At 40.3% G+C, this 15,032-nt stretch overlaps 1 protein-coding gene across 14 annotated transcripts in view; it reads left to right on the forward strand.

Annotated features, from left to right (window-relative positions):
• The window catches only part of LOC131692701 (mitochondrial glutamate carrier 1-like), a 548,789-nt gene that overhangs the window by 126,151 nt on the left and 407,606 nt on the right, over window positions 1–15,032 (forward strand). The gene's annotated exons all lie outside the window — the stretch shown is intronic.

A 15,032-nucleotide genomic window follows, 5' to 3' on the forward strand; every position in this document is an offset into this window, starting at 1 on the left:
GCTGATCCACTCGGTCGTAGGGGTGGTGATGATTTTTAGCATTGTAAATGGTGTTAGTAAACTTATTGCATATTTGATAAAAATCTATCTATGGGTGGTGTGACGTTGTATAAATTCATCAAATGTACAATACAATCAATGATTCGGTTCACATCGAAACAGCGGGCGGAGGTAGTAATGTTATACGCGGCGAATGGTAGTTCCATTGTGTCAGCTCAGCGGGCATATGGTGAAAAACACCCTGGCGAACAAGTGCCGTGTGCCAAGACTATTCGTCGGTGGGTGTCAAATTTTGCTGAACATGGCACAGTGAACGATCGACCCCATGCCGTTCATCGACGTGCAATACGTTCCAATGAACTGGTTGACGCGGTCAGAGAGAGCGTCGCGCAAAATCCAACTGAGTCGTATCGCCGTCGCGCGCAGCAGTTTGGGGTCAGTGGTACCACTATGCGGCGCATCTTGAAACATGATTTGCACTTGTTTCCTTATAAGATGCAAGTAACGCAAAGATTATTGCCAGCGGACTATGCACGTCGTATGCAATATGGCAAAACAGTCGCTCAAGTGGTAGCCACTGAACCTGATTTCTGGAAGCAAATATTGATGACCGACGAGGCTCATTTCACATTGTCGGGCGGAGTTAATAAGCAAAATAGGCGTATTTGGGCCACACGGAATACACACCGGATTCATGAGACGCCATTACATGATCAAAAGGTGACGGTGTGGGCCGGCGTTTGTGGTAAAACCATAATTGGACCTTTTTTTTTCAAAGAAAATGAGCCAATCGATGGGAAGCGATATCGGTGGATGTTAGCTCATTATGTATGGCCACAAATGCGCGAAAAGGGCCTTGAGGGTTATTGGTTCCAACAAGACGGTGCGCCATGTCACACGGCTGCTCAAACAATTGGGGTTTTGCAGAAAAAATTCCCAGGGCGTGTGGTGTCGAAGGGAGGCGACATTGACTGGCCACCGCGGTCTCCAGATTTAACACCTCCCGACTTCTTTTTATGGGGCTATTTGAAAAGCAAAGTATACGCCAATAATCCTCAGACCCTTCTCGAGCTTAAGGATAACATTCGAACTGAGATACGTGCCATACCTCCCGAGATGCTCGAGAAGGTTATGGACAATGCAGCAAAAAGGGCACATAGTGCGGTGGTTCATGGAGGCGGTCACTTGGTCGACGTGGTGTTTAAACACTAGTATGGAGCATGATTTGCAGAGTGCGAGCGGCTATTTGCCCGTGTGATATTCTACCTAGAGGGTGGTTTCGTTGGATTGTACATTTGATGTGGTTTATATACCGTCACACAAGATGGTGCACCCTGTATATATATATACAGTATTGTATATATATTTACGGTATTGTTCGCAATGGATTCATTTCATAATTCATGCTAATGATAATATTTTTCAAATCTGGCGCAAATTGCAAATTGTGAAACAGGCAAGCAATCACAAATGTGGGTTAGCCGCATGCTACCGCATGGTTGTTTATGCAGAGCCACATGTTTCCCCATTGATGATTTCTGTAGTCTGACTGCTGATTTGAATATTTCATTCTTTCCATAATGTTATTATAGTTATTAAACTGCCTGGGCGTTCAATAATAAGGGATGCCGTTGAAATGTGGGTGAGTAACCAAATTTTCACCTCTCAAGAACTTGCGAAAAGCTACTACTATGGAAGCTCCATAGTAGTAGCTTTTCGCAAGTTCTTGAGAGGTGAAAATTTGGTTACTCACCCACTAATGAATAATAAATAGATGATAAACTGCTGCCGGGGAAATAAAGGCACAATTCAAATGTTTATATTTATCAGGCTTATGATGTCAACTTGTGAGAATTATAGGAACATAATTTAGTGATTCTCCATTATATGTTCTTCCAAGACTGCCTGCTGAAATATTCTTCGACGGTACTGTCAACTATCACACCCTACGAAAACTTCTTCGAACCTAGACCACGTGTTCCGGTGTCTCTGCACGTTCACGCACTCCGGACAGGAGTGACGAAACATATCCAAACCAATGCAAGTATTTCCGGAAGCATCCGTGCCCGTACAAAATCTACATCAAATGGAAGTTGACCTCTCCATGTTTCCTATGCACTCTAGCTATTACATTTGTTATGAGTCCTCAGCCATAGTGATGCAGATGGGGATCACGCTGGCGATAACGCATACTGCCTCCGACGATATTGTTCTGTAACTACTCGCGACTCGTACGGCCATCAGCCGGAATGTCCTGTTCAGCTTTTCGCGGTTCCGCTTGGTTTTCAGCGCAGCACCCCAGGCAGGAACCTCATATCGAAGTATCGATGACGAAACAGTAGATAACATACGTCTCGTGCTGCTTCTCGGGTAGCCGACATTTGGCATGATTCTCGTTATCTTGATTTATTTATTTATTTATTTATAATTAATTAATATCAACAGACACAGTGTGGCCCTAATGATAATTTTTTAATCTATTTAAAAAGTCAAATTGTAATCTGCTACGTGGAATGTGAAGATCGAACTCGGATGAAACTCTGTTGAAGGTCCGCTGCAAACCAATGATGGCACCGTTTACTCCATAGTTAGTCCGGCGAAGAGGTAATCGGAGGAATAAATTATTGCGAAGGGCGCGAGGGCGAACGTTCATGTCTATCGCACTGAGAAGCTCGGGGCAGTCAATTCGATCTTGTAAAATATCCGAAATCGTCATAGCACGGAATAGATCCCGTCGCACTTGCAATGTATCGAGTCCAATAAGCAAACCCCGGCTTTCATAACTTGGCAGCTGGTGAGGGTTGCTCCAAGGCAATCGACGAAGGGCAAACCGAACAAATCTGCGCTGTACAGTCTCAATTCGATGGACACCGTTGAGATAATGAGGGCTCCACACAACTGAACAATATTCCAGAGTTGATCGAACGAGTAAGCAGTAGAGAGATTTCAAGCAGTAAATATCTGAAAAGTGCTTAGATATTCTCATTATGAACCCCAAACAGCGTGATGCCTTTGCGACAATATAGCTGATATGCTGTTTAAACGTCAGTTGTTCATTGAGAAAAACTCCGAGATCTTTAACGCAATTCGCTCTGTCAATTGTGGATTCAGCTAGACAGTAATCGAATCGAATTGGCGTTTTTTTCCTCGAGAACGTTATGACCGTACATTTCTTGGGGTTTAGGGTCATTCGGTTGATCTCGCACCATTCCGCAAAGGTTTCCAGTTGGCGTTGAAGGAAAGCTGCATCATCAGTATTCCGGATTCTATGGTATAACTTGAGGTCGTCGGCGAAAGACAACCGTGGTCCTTCTAAACAAAAGTTAACGTCGTTGAAATACAGAAGAAAAATCAATGGACCGAGATGGCTGCCTTGCGGAATACCAGATGAAGCAAAGAACTCTTCGGATACACAATCACCTATCTTGACTGCTAGACGACGATCACTGAGATACGATTGCATCCAACGGAGAATATTAGCACCAAAACCAAGTCTATCCAATTTTGCCACTGCAATAGCGTGATTTATCTTGTCAAAAGCAGCTGAAAGGTCCGTGTAGATAACGTCAGTTTGAAGGCCGTCCGACATAGCATCTGTAACATATGTTGTGAACGACAGAAGATTCGTAGCTGTTGAACGTTTCGGCATAAATCCATGCTGAGTCTCGGAGATATACTGTTTGCAGTGGCTGGAGATGGGTTCCAACACAGCCATTTCAAACAGCTTAGGAACTGCGCTTAGCGTTGTAATACCACGGTAGTTGTCAACTACCTTTTTATCACCTTTTTTGTGAACTGGAAACATGAAGGAGGATTTCCAGAGTTCGGGAAATACTCCGGTTATTAGCGACAATTGAAACAGATGACAAAAAGGTTCAATTAGACCGGCAGAGCATTTTTTAGAATAATAGTTGGTATACCACCTGGGCCTGCCGAGGTTGAAGCCTTCATTTTGCCAATCGCCAGTTGTACCATATTATTGTCGATATTGATAGAGTTCAAAGACTGGTATGATTGAGGTACATTGAGAGCCGCGCGTGAAGTCTGGGTCGGTGTCAGTTTCTCGTTGGAGAAAACACTCGCGAACTTTTCAGAGAATAGTCGGCAGATCTCCTGTAAATTAGAGCTCATACGTCCTCCATAGCTCATCGTTGAAGGCAACCCGGATTCCTTTCTTTGCTCGTTTACATGCTTCCAGAATGTTTTAGGTTCGGACTTCAACTTACGTTGCACGTTTCGCAAGTAATCGGCATGGCAACGCTTCGAGGTCTTTTTATAGACTTGGTTAACATGAACGTAGTGTTGTCGCAGCACGTAGCCCCCAAACTTGGAGTACTTCTTCAGAGCGGCTCTTTTAGTCGCTTTTAACCATCTCAGCTCGGCAGTGTGCCACGCTGGGTGCTTAGATTGAACGCCACTTCTTTTGGGTACATAGCGATCGATAGCATAGCTCATAACATTGGAGAAGGTCTGCACTGCAACGTTGACATCATCATTGTCGAGAATTTCAGTCCAGTGGATATTCGACAGGAAGTCAATAATGCTATTATAGTTGGCTTTTCTAAAATTATAGCTGACGGTGTCAGAAGCATTGCAGTCATGCTTCACTCGAATCGCTTCAAGCAATATATGCAGGGGAGGGTGGTGTCTAACAGACTTTATCAGGGGAAACGGTGCTGCGGTAACTTTTGGCGCGTAGTCGGATTTGCTCGAAAAACAGAGATCAAGGATTCTGTTGTTCTCGTTCACCACATTATTCGTTTGGCGCAGCAGATTTAGACTGTAGCAGTCAAGCAAACTGGTGATACCAGCATGAAAAGATGACAGTTCGGGATCAGCAAACATAAATCCGTCAGAAGCAGAGCGCCATTTTAATCCGGAGAAATTGAAATCACCAACAACCAGGATCTCATCAACCGGGCTTGCTTGAGCGGAAATCTGTTCCAGTGACTCAGTATGTGAATCAATCAATGTCGAATCGCGATTGCGGTCCGGTGGAAGATAAACCACGCAAAGAAAAAGTGCGTAGCCAGCCAGTTTGATTCGCACCCACACCTGCTCGACACAGACCCCCAAAGCATCGTCAATCAGTTGCGCTTTCAATCGACGATGGATAGCCACAAGTACCCCGCCGCCGGTAGCCTTGAGACTGTTGCGTGAGCTGCGATCAGTTCGGAAAACATCGTAGTTGGCACCAAATGCTTGCACTGACAGAGTGCTATCGCTAAGCCACGTCTCTGTGAGGGCGATTATGTCGAAGCATTCATCCGAACTTGCTACCAAATAATCTTCGATTACTGAATTCATACCACCGGCATTCTGGTAATATATTTGTAGGTTTGAATGCCGCGATTGATTGCCGTTGGTATCGATTTGGAAGACCCCTTCACCACTCCTGCACACAGGACCGGGACGACTGGTGAACGCTGGCTGCAATGGCTCGACTGTGGCAGGGGGATCAAGGGCTTCCATAGTGCTAGCTGCAGTGCGTCCCAGGGTGCGATGAGTCATACCAGCATAGCATGGAGTGCTTAGTCCTTCTGTGATTGTTGTAGAGAATGTGCTATGAAGAAAAGACTTTTCACAGGCGTAGTCGACGTGGTTGTTGAAACTAAACCGGTCGTCGGTTATCACTCAAAATTGCTACAGTGCACGCTTCGATGCAATTCACGTGCCCTCCAACGTCGATCTGAAGCCGCTGAATCGCTTTGACGTTGCTGACCAACAACTTGTGGTGAGCTATTTGCAGCTTGACTCCGTTCATCCAACTCTCGATCGCATCTATTGTCTCCGTCACCGATAACTCCACTTTTACAAGTGGCCCACCCATCACCGTTAGTTACATGTCATCCGCGAAACCCACACAGAAAAACCTGTTTTAATCCACCTAGCGGTGCAATTGTGCCTTTCTCAATCATGAACACGATAATTTTTGCGATGTTTATATTCATTAAAAGCTTTCAATAATATATGTATATATATATATATATATATATATATATATATATATATATATATATATATATATATATATATATATATATATATATATATATATATATATATATATATATATATATATATATATATATATATATATATATATATATATATATATATATATATATATATATATATATATATATATATATATATATATATATATATATATATATATATATATATATATACATATATTATTGAAAGCTTTTAATGAATATAAACATCGCAAAAATTATCGTGTTCATGATTGAGAAAGGCACAATTGCACCGCTAGGTGGATTAAAACAGGTTTTTCTGTGTGGGTTTCGCGGATGACATGTAACTAACGGTGATGGGTGGGCCACTTGTAAAAGTGGAGTTATCGGTGACGGAGACAATAGATGCGATCGAGAGTTGGATGAACGGAGTCAAGCTGCAAATAGCTCACCACAAGTTGTTGGTCAGCAACGTCAAAGCGATTCAGCGGCTTCAGATCGACGTTGGAGGGCACGTGAATTGCATCGAAGCGTGCACTGTAGCAATTTTGAGTGATAACCGACGACCGGTTTAGTTTCAACAACCACGTCGACTACGCCTGTGAAAAGTCTTTTCTTCATAGCACATTCTCTACAACAATCACAGAAGGACTAAGCACTCCATGCTATGCTGGTATGACTCATCGCACCCTGGGACGCACTGCAGCTAGCACTATGGAAGCCCTTGATCCCCCTGCCACAGTCGAGCCATTGCAGCCAGCGTTCACCAGTCGTCCCGGTCCTGTGTGCAGGAGTGGTGAAGGGGTCTTCCAAATCGATACCAACGGCAATCAATCGCGGCATTCAAACCTACAAATATATTACCAGAATGCCGGTGGTATGAATTCAGTAATCGAAGATTATTTGGTAGCAAGTTCGGATGAATGCTTCGACATAATCGCCCTCACAGAGACGTGGCTTAGCGATAGCACTCTGTCAGTGCAAGCATTTGGTGCCAACTACGATGTTTTCCGAACTGATCGCAGCTCACGCAACAGTCTCAAGGCTACCGGCGGCGGGGTACTTGTGGCTATCCATCGTCGATTGAAAGCGCAACTGATTGACGATGCTTTGGGGGTCTGTGTCGAGCAGGTGTGGGTGCGAATCAAACTGGCTGGCTACGCACTTTTTCTTTGCGTGGTTTATCTTCCACCGGACCGCAATCGCGATTCGACATTGATTGATTCACATACTGAGTCACTGGAACAGATTTCCGCTCAAGCAAGCCCGGTTGATGAGATCCTGGTTGTTGGTGATTTCAATTTCTCCGGATTAAAATGGCGCTCTGCTTCTGACGGATTTATGTTTGCTGATCCCGAACTGTCATCTTTTCATGCTGGTATCACCAGTTTGCTTGACTGCTACAGTCTAAATCTGCTGCGCCAAACGAATAATGTGGTGAACGAGAACAACAGAATCCTTGATCTCTGTTTTTCGAGCAAATCCGACTACGCGCCAAAAGTTACCGCAGCACCGTTTCCCCTGATAAAGTCTGTTAGACACCACCCTCCCCTGCATATATTGCTTGAAGCGATTCGAGTGAAGCATGACTGCAATGCTTCTGACACCGTCAGCTATAATTTTAGAAAAGCCAACTATAATAGCATTATTGACTTCCTGTCGAATATCCACTGGACTGAAATTCTCGACAATGATGATGTCAACGTTGCAGTGCAGACCTTCTCCAATGTTATGAGCTATGCTATCGATCGCTATGTACCCAAAAGAAGTGGCGTTCAATCTAAGCACCCAGCGTGGCACACTGCCGAGCTGAGATGGTTAAAAGCGACTAAAAGAGCCGCTCTGAAGAAGTACTCCAAGTTTGGGGGCTACGTGCTGCGACAACACTACGTTCATGTTAACCAAGTCTATAAAAAGACCTCGAAGCGTTGCCATGCCGATTACTTGCGAAACGTGCAACGTAAGTTGAAGTCCGAACCTAAAACATTCTGGAAGCATGTAAACGAGCAAAGAAAGGAATCCGGGTTGCCTTCAACGATGAGCTATGGAGGACGTATGAGCTCTAATTTACAGGAGATCTGCCGACTATTCTCTGAAAAGTTCGCGAGTGTTTTCTCCAACGAGAAACTGACACCGACCCAGACTTCACGCGCGGCTCTCAATGTACCTCAATCATACCAGTCTTTGAACTCTATCAATATCGACAATAATATGGTACAACTGGCGATTGGCAAAATGAAGGCTTCAACCTCGGCAGGCCCAGGTGGTATACCAACTATTATTCTAAAAAATGCTCTGCCGGTCTAATTGAACCTCTTTGTCATCTGTTTCAATTGTCGCTAATAACCGGAGTATTTCCCGAACTCTGGAAATCCTCCTTCATGTTTCCAGTTCACAAAAAAGGTGATAAAAAGGTAGTTGACAACTACCGTGGTATTACAACGCTAAGCGCAGTTCCTAAGCTGTTTGAAATGGCTGTGTTGGAACCCATCTCCAGCCACTGCAAACAGTATATCTCCGAGACTCAGCATGGATTTATGCCGAAACGTTCAACAGCTACGAATCTTCTGTCGTTCACAACATATGTTACAGATGCTATGTCGGACGGCCTTCAAACTGACGTTATCTACACGGACCTTTCAGCTGCTTTTGACAAGATAAATCACGCTATTGCAGTGGCAAAATTGGATAGACTTGGTTTTGGTGCTAATATTCTCCGTTGGATGCAATCGTATCTCAGTGATCGTCGTCTAGCAGTCAAGATAGGTGATTGTGTATCCGAAGAGTTCTTTGCTTCATCTGGTATTCCGCAAGGCAGCCATCTCGGTCCATTGATTTTTCTTCTGTATTTCAACGACGTTAACTTTTGTTTAGAAGGACCACGGTTGTCTTTCGCCGACGACCTCAAGTTATACCATAGAATCCGGAATACTGATGATGCAGCTTTCCTTCAACGCCAACTGGAAACCTTTGCGGAATGGTGCGAGATCAACCGAATGACCCTAAACCCCAAGAAATGTACGGTCATTACGTTCTCGAGGAAAAAAACGCCAATTCGATTCGATTACTGTCTAGCTGAATCCACAATTGACAGAGCGAATTGCGTTAAAGATCTCGGAGTTTTTCTCAATGAACAACTGACGTTTAAACAGCATATCAGCTATATTGTCGCAAAGGCATCACGCTGTTTGGGGTTCATAATGAGAATATCTAAGCACTTTTCAGATATTTACTGCTTGAAATCTCTCTACTGCTTACTCGTTCGATCAACTCTGGAATATTGTTCAGTTGTGTGGAGCCCTCATTATCTCAACGGTGTCCATCGAATTGAGACTGTACAGCGCAGATTTGTTCGGTTTGCCCTTCGTCGATTGCCTTGGAGCAACCCTCACCAGCTGCCAAGTTATGAAAGCCGGGGTTTGCTTATTGGACTCGATACATTGCAAGTGCGACGGGATCTATTCCGTGCTATGACGATTTCGGATATTTTACAAGATCGAATTGACTGCCCCGAGCTTCTCAGTGCGATAGACATGAACGTTCGCCCTCGCGCCCTTCGCAATAATTTATTCCTCCGATTACCTCTTCGCCAGACTAACTATGGAGTAAACGGTGCCATCATTGGTTTGCAGCGGACCTTCAACAGAGTTTCATCCGAGTTCGATCTTCACATTCCACGTAGCAGATTACAATTTGACTTTTTAAATAGATTAAAAAATTATCATTAGGACCACACTGTGTCTGTTGATATTAATTAATTATAAATAAATAAATAAATAAATCAAGATAACGAGAATCATGCCAAATGTCGGCTACCCGAGAAGCAGCACGAGACGTATGTTATCTACTGTTTCGTCATCGATACTTCGATATGAGGTTCCTGCCTGGGGTGCTGCGCTGAAAACCAAGCGGAACCGCGAAAAGCTGAACAGGACATTCCGGCTGATGGCCGTACGAGTCGCGAGTAGTTACAGAACAATATCGTCGGAGGCAGTATGCGTTATCGCCAGCGTGATCCCCATCTGCATCACTATGGCTGAGGACTCATAACAAATGTAATGGAGAGGTCAACTTCCATTTGATGTAGATTTTGTACGGGCACGGATGCTTCCGGAAATACTTGCATTGGTTTGGATATGTTTCGTCACTCCTGTCCGGAGTGCGTGAACGTGCAGAGACACCGGAACACGTGGTCTAGGTTCGAAGAAGTTTTCGTAGGGTGTGATAGTTGACAGTACCGTCGAAGAATATTTCAGCAGGCAGTCTTGGAAGAACATATAATGGAGAATCACTAAATTATGTACCTATAATTCTCACAAGTTGACATCATAAGCCTGATAAATATAAACATTTGAATTGTGCCTTTATTTCCCCGGCAGCAGTTTATCATCTATTTATTATTCATTAGTGGGTGAGTAACCAAATTTTCACCTCTCAAGAACTTGCGAAAAGCTACTACTATGGAGCTTCCATAGTAGTAGCTTTTCGCAAGTTCTTGAGAGGTGAAAATTTGGTTACTCACCCACATTTCAACGGCATCCCTTATTATTGAACGCCCAGGCAGTTTAATAACTATAATAACATTATGGAAAGAATGAAATATTCAAATCAGCAGTCAGACTACAGAAATCATCAATGGGGAAACATGTGGCTCTGCATAAACAACCATGCGGTAGCATGCGGCTAACCCACATTTGTGATTGCTTGCCTGTTTCACAATTTGCAATTTGCGCCAGATTTGAAAAATATTATCATTAGCATGAATTATGAAATGAATCCATTGCGAACAATACCGTAAAGAATGCAAAGATTTAATCTTTGTACACTTTTTTCTCTATATCAATGTAATATCGCTTAGTCCGGTCTGACACAAAACCGACATCATGCATGCGCGTGCGCTTTGTATTAATTTTCACTGAAGTTAGAATGAACATACGGCATTTTGTAGAAATGTGGCTGCAAATATGGGTATTACATCAACTTTACTAAAATATGAATAACTCGCAAACGAAGCATCGTTGCTATGTAATGTAAGCGAACGAAAAATTCCACACAAAGCAAGCTACAATCCTATGCAATAATATAGGGTACTTTTGAATAAAACATCTGAGATATTTTGGTTCGAACTAGAAAATGCTAGCCGTGAGTAATGATCAAAATGTTAAAATTTCAGTTTTACCAAACAATAGCTTAATTCCTTGCGCAACTTTACACGAGAGGGATTGTTGATATCTTTTACGTAAAAGTTTTAGAAATTGTAGAAAGTGCCGCAGCCGATCCTGTGGTTACGCCTTAAATGCGAGTATTTTACATTTTCCAGACAAAATGTTTAACTATTCAGCTTCTTAGGAACGAAGCAAAGAGATATCTATTTAAGCACAATTCAGGCACTCTAGGTCGAGTTATCAACGAAATAGTATGACATCCTGACTAATGAGATTAATAAGGGTTCGTCTACCCTACATTGCACGCTTTTGAAAAAAGCTGTATTTTCTGTAAATCACTACCGGCTAGTGTGAGATAAAATGGTTAACAACACACCATGTTTTTTTGAATAAGTAGAATATTAACTAAAACCTTGAGAAAGAAAACTTTAGGTTCACTAAAGTCTCATAATTATGTAGTTCTTGGTATGCGTTCAGTGTTGTAATTCATCAAAGGACAAACTCGCAATATCATTATCGTAGTAAAGTGACTCTGAATTTTTGCTTAAAAAGACTGATAGACGAATTTCGCGCCAAATCGTATTCAGAGTTGGCAGCACCCTCACAGATTCTCCCCCACACCAAAGAACTCATACAAGAGCCCCCTGGTAGTGGACGCAACTTGTGTCAGCCCATGAACAATGGCAACAAAAACAAACAAAACAAATAAAACAAACTGAGCTGAGACAGACATTTATTGGTGTGCAATTAGTTTAAGATAATTAACTAAGGTGGAATCCCAGTGGAAATAGATTTCCTGTTAAGGGATCCACATTATAAATTAAATTAAAGTTAAATACTGCTGACGGATGTTTACATTAAATTACAAAACAATATCATTAATTAAATATTTCGTTAAGCCTATGTTTAAAGTACTGTTTCAATCTAGCCTTGAAGATGGTACGATTGTCGATTCTCTGCATGTCAAGTGGAAGTGCATTAAATTTGGTAGGGCCAATAAAAAGAATGCGCTTTTGGCCAAGGTTTGTGGCTGCTCGAATGCGTTGCAAGTTACTATTTCGACGTGTTGAACGAGAATGTGTTAAAGTTGTAAAATGTATATTATGCTGCGCGATGGAGTTATGTAGATTGTCGTGTATGAATAATAATGTTTGTACGTCACATAAGTGGGCTATGGGTAAAATATTGTGGGCACTTTCAGAGTATAACAACAAAGTCGAATATAAAAGTGGTTTATTAAATATAATTTTCAGGGATCTGTTTTGTAGTGTTTGTAGCTTCTTAAGGTGAGAGCTCGCTGCTCGCCCCCATACCGATACTAAGTAGTTAAGTTGTGAATGAATGTATGAATTCTAATGAAACTTTCTGTACATGAAGACTTTGTCACAAAAAGCCATTTTGCATATCTTGTTTTTCCAAAAATGATCTAGACTGTCTTTTGAAAAGGGCCAAACTTTTTTTTACCAATTTTTTTTAAAATGGCTATGGTCTAAAAATGACAAATCCTACAAAAAATGTTGTAGGAGTAGTTTTCACAAACTTAGTCAAATTTTTGAATAAAAATATTAAAAAAATTCTTCATTGACTCCTACACTGAAAAAAACCGATTTAAAAAGTTTAAAGTCGATTTACAAAAAACAATCCATTTTTGATTTGGATGAAATTTTGTTTCAAGATAGATAACCTACCTACCGTCAAAATTCAATTTGGGCACTTTAAGGAAAAAAAATTATTTGAAAAAAACTTTTTCTTGTCCAAACTGGATTTTTTTCTTCAGTGTATTTTTTCGAAAACTAAACCAATGAAAGTCATCATCATTTCAGAATCCAATAATCATCTCAGAATCCAATAAAACTCAGTTCGTGAGAAGATATTTTCTAATTTAGCAACTAAGCATATTTTTATTAAAGGGGTAACTACTTTTTCAATTTTTCATGAAATCAAAATTACTTTATCTGAAAGTACAACTCCTTGAGAATGTTTCCCCAAATTTTTATAAAGATTCGAGAAATAGATCGAAAGTTACAGCACTTTCAAGCGCGCTTCGTCTACCAAGAGCAGTGGTAATTTGAAAATTTCAACTCGAATATCTCGAAATGTCGTTTTTAATAAAAATGGTTTTTAAATGATCACAATTGCCGAAAAGCTACTCAATCCATTTTCTTAATTTTTTTTCAATTGATCGTAATTAATTTTTCTCATACTTTTACGATTTCTTTTTATTCATAAATTTTTGTTTCATGGATAAGAGCTTAAAAGAGCGATTTTTTACAAAAAACGTTCTCGAATGCAGAATAAAAATATTATCTATTCAATTAATCGTTAAGGTACGAGGAATACTCATATACTAATGTAATTTTTTGTGTTTTGGGATTTTAGACGATCTATTAATCTATTATCTATTATCAATTTATTTTTACTTCGCCAATTATCAATTTATTTTTATAAACTTATGCTTGTTTATTTTACTGAAAAATGCACTACCAAAATTTTATAAGTTTGATGCAATGAAATCATTGCTTTATTCCTTTACGTAAATTCAAACTTTCTTGACATTTTTATCACTAAAAGGTATGTAACCCCTTAATCAAGAATCACATTGAAAAGAGTTTATGTCGTTAAACAAATATTCCATTATTACTTTTTTATTTTCTTGTTTTGTGCTGAGGAAGAATTAAAGAAAGAAATAACCACCACAACATTATGTATTGAATTTGACTCAATATTTTATTTATTTTTCTGTATTACATTTGTCTTAAAACTATCTTCATGCATGCTATTTTGTATTATTTTTATACAAGAAGAAATTTTTTGGTTCATCTTCTGAATTTGAATACCTTTTCGTCTCTACTTTGCCCCCAGGAATAGGCACAAAACTGTGGAATTTTTGAGTTCCAGTTATTGTTTTGGCGTTATTATACAACTCTTAGAGTTCTTCTGACATTTTGTTGTACTGTTCAGTGAAAATGTAGCAGAAAATTATTTTTTTGATATTTTTATCAGTTTGTTCAATTGTCCAGTTATATAACTCTCGGGGACTTGTTATGGTATTTCCATAGTCGCGAGTAAGACTGGAACTTTTTGCCATTCGCTTGAGAGTGCCACCAATAGCATCACAGGGTCCTTTTCCATGGGATGCTGCAATAAAATGCCATTCTGCGCTTAACTCATACTTTGGCTGGAATCTGCACAAGCTTGCAAAGTGTTTCTTATTTTTGTATTGTATTTTGTATATTGCTCCATCAGACATAAAATCAATTTTAGATAAATTTGTCAATTGCTTCATAAAATTTATCAGTTTTGAGAGGAACAAATGAACTGCAGTCTTCTAGTATTCCAGTCTTCTTGTCTTCCAGTCTTACGGGCTTCTAGTTTTCCAGTCTTTTAGTCTTCCAATCTTCCAGTCTTCATTCAAGTTTATTATGAATATATACCAAATTCGTTATTGATACTTTTTGCATGTATCAGGCAACTAGCAGCTGGGAAATGGATTCTGAGATGATTATGACTTTCATTGGTTTAGTTTTCGATAAAAATACACTTTTTTTCTTAAATGTTTCCAACAACATAATTACCTATCTTGCAACAATATTTCATCCAAATCAAAAACATTTTTTTTGTAAATCGACTTTAAATTTTTAAAATCGTTTTTTTTTCAGTGTACGGGTCAATGAAATTTTTTTTCAATATTTGTATTCAAAAATTTGACTAGTTTTGTGAAAATCACTCCTACAACATTTTTTTGTAGGATTTGTTATTTTTAGGCTATAGCCATTTGAAAAAATTGGTAAAAAAAGTTTGGCCCTTTTCAAAAGACAGTCTAGATCATTTGTGGAAAAACAAAGTATGCAAAGTGGCTCTTTGTGACAAAGTCTTCATGTACAGAAAG

The sequence above is a fragment of the Topomyia yanbarensis genome, chromosome 3 (assembly GCF_030247195.1).
Source record: "Topomyia yanbarensis strain Yona2022 chromosome 3, ASM3024719v1, whole genome shotgun sequence".
NCBI classification, from domain to species: Eukaryota; Metazoa; Arthropoda; class Insecta; order Diptera; family Culicidae; genus Topomyia; species Topomyia yanbarensis.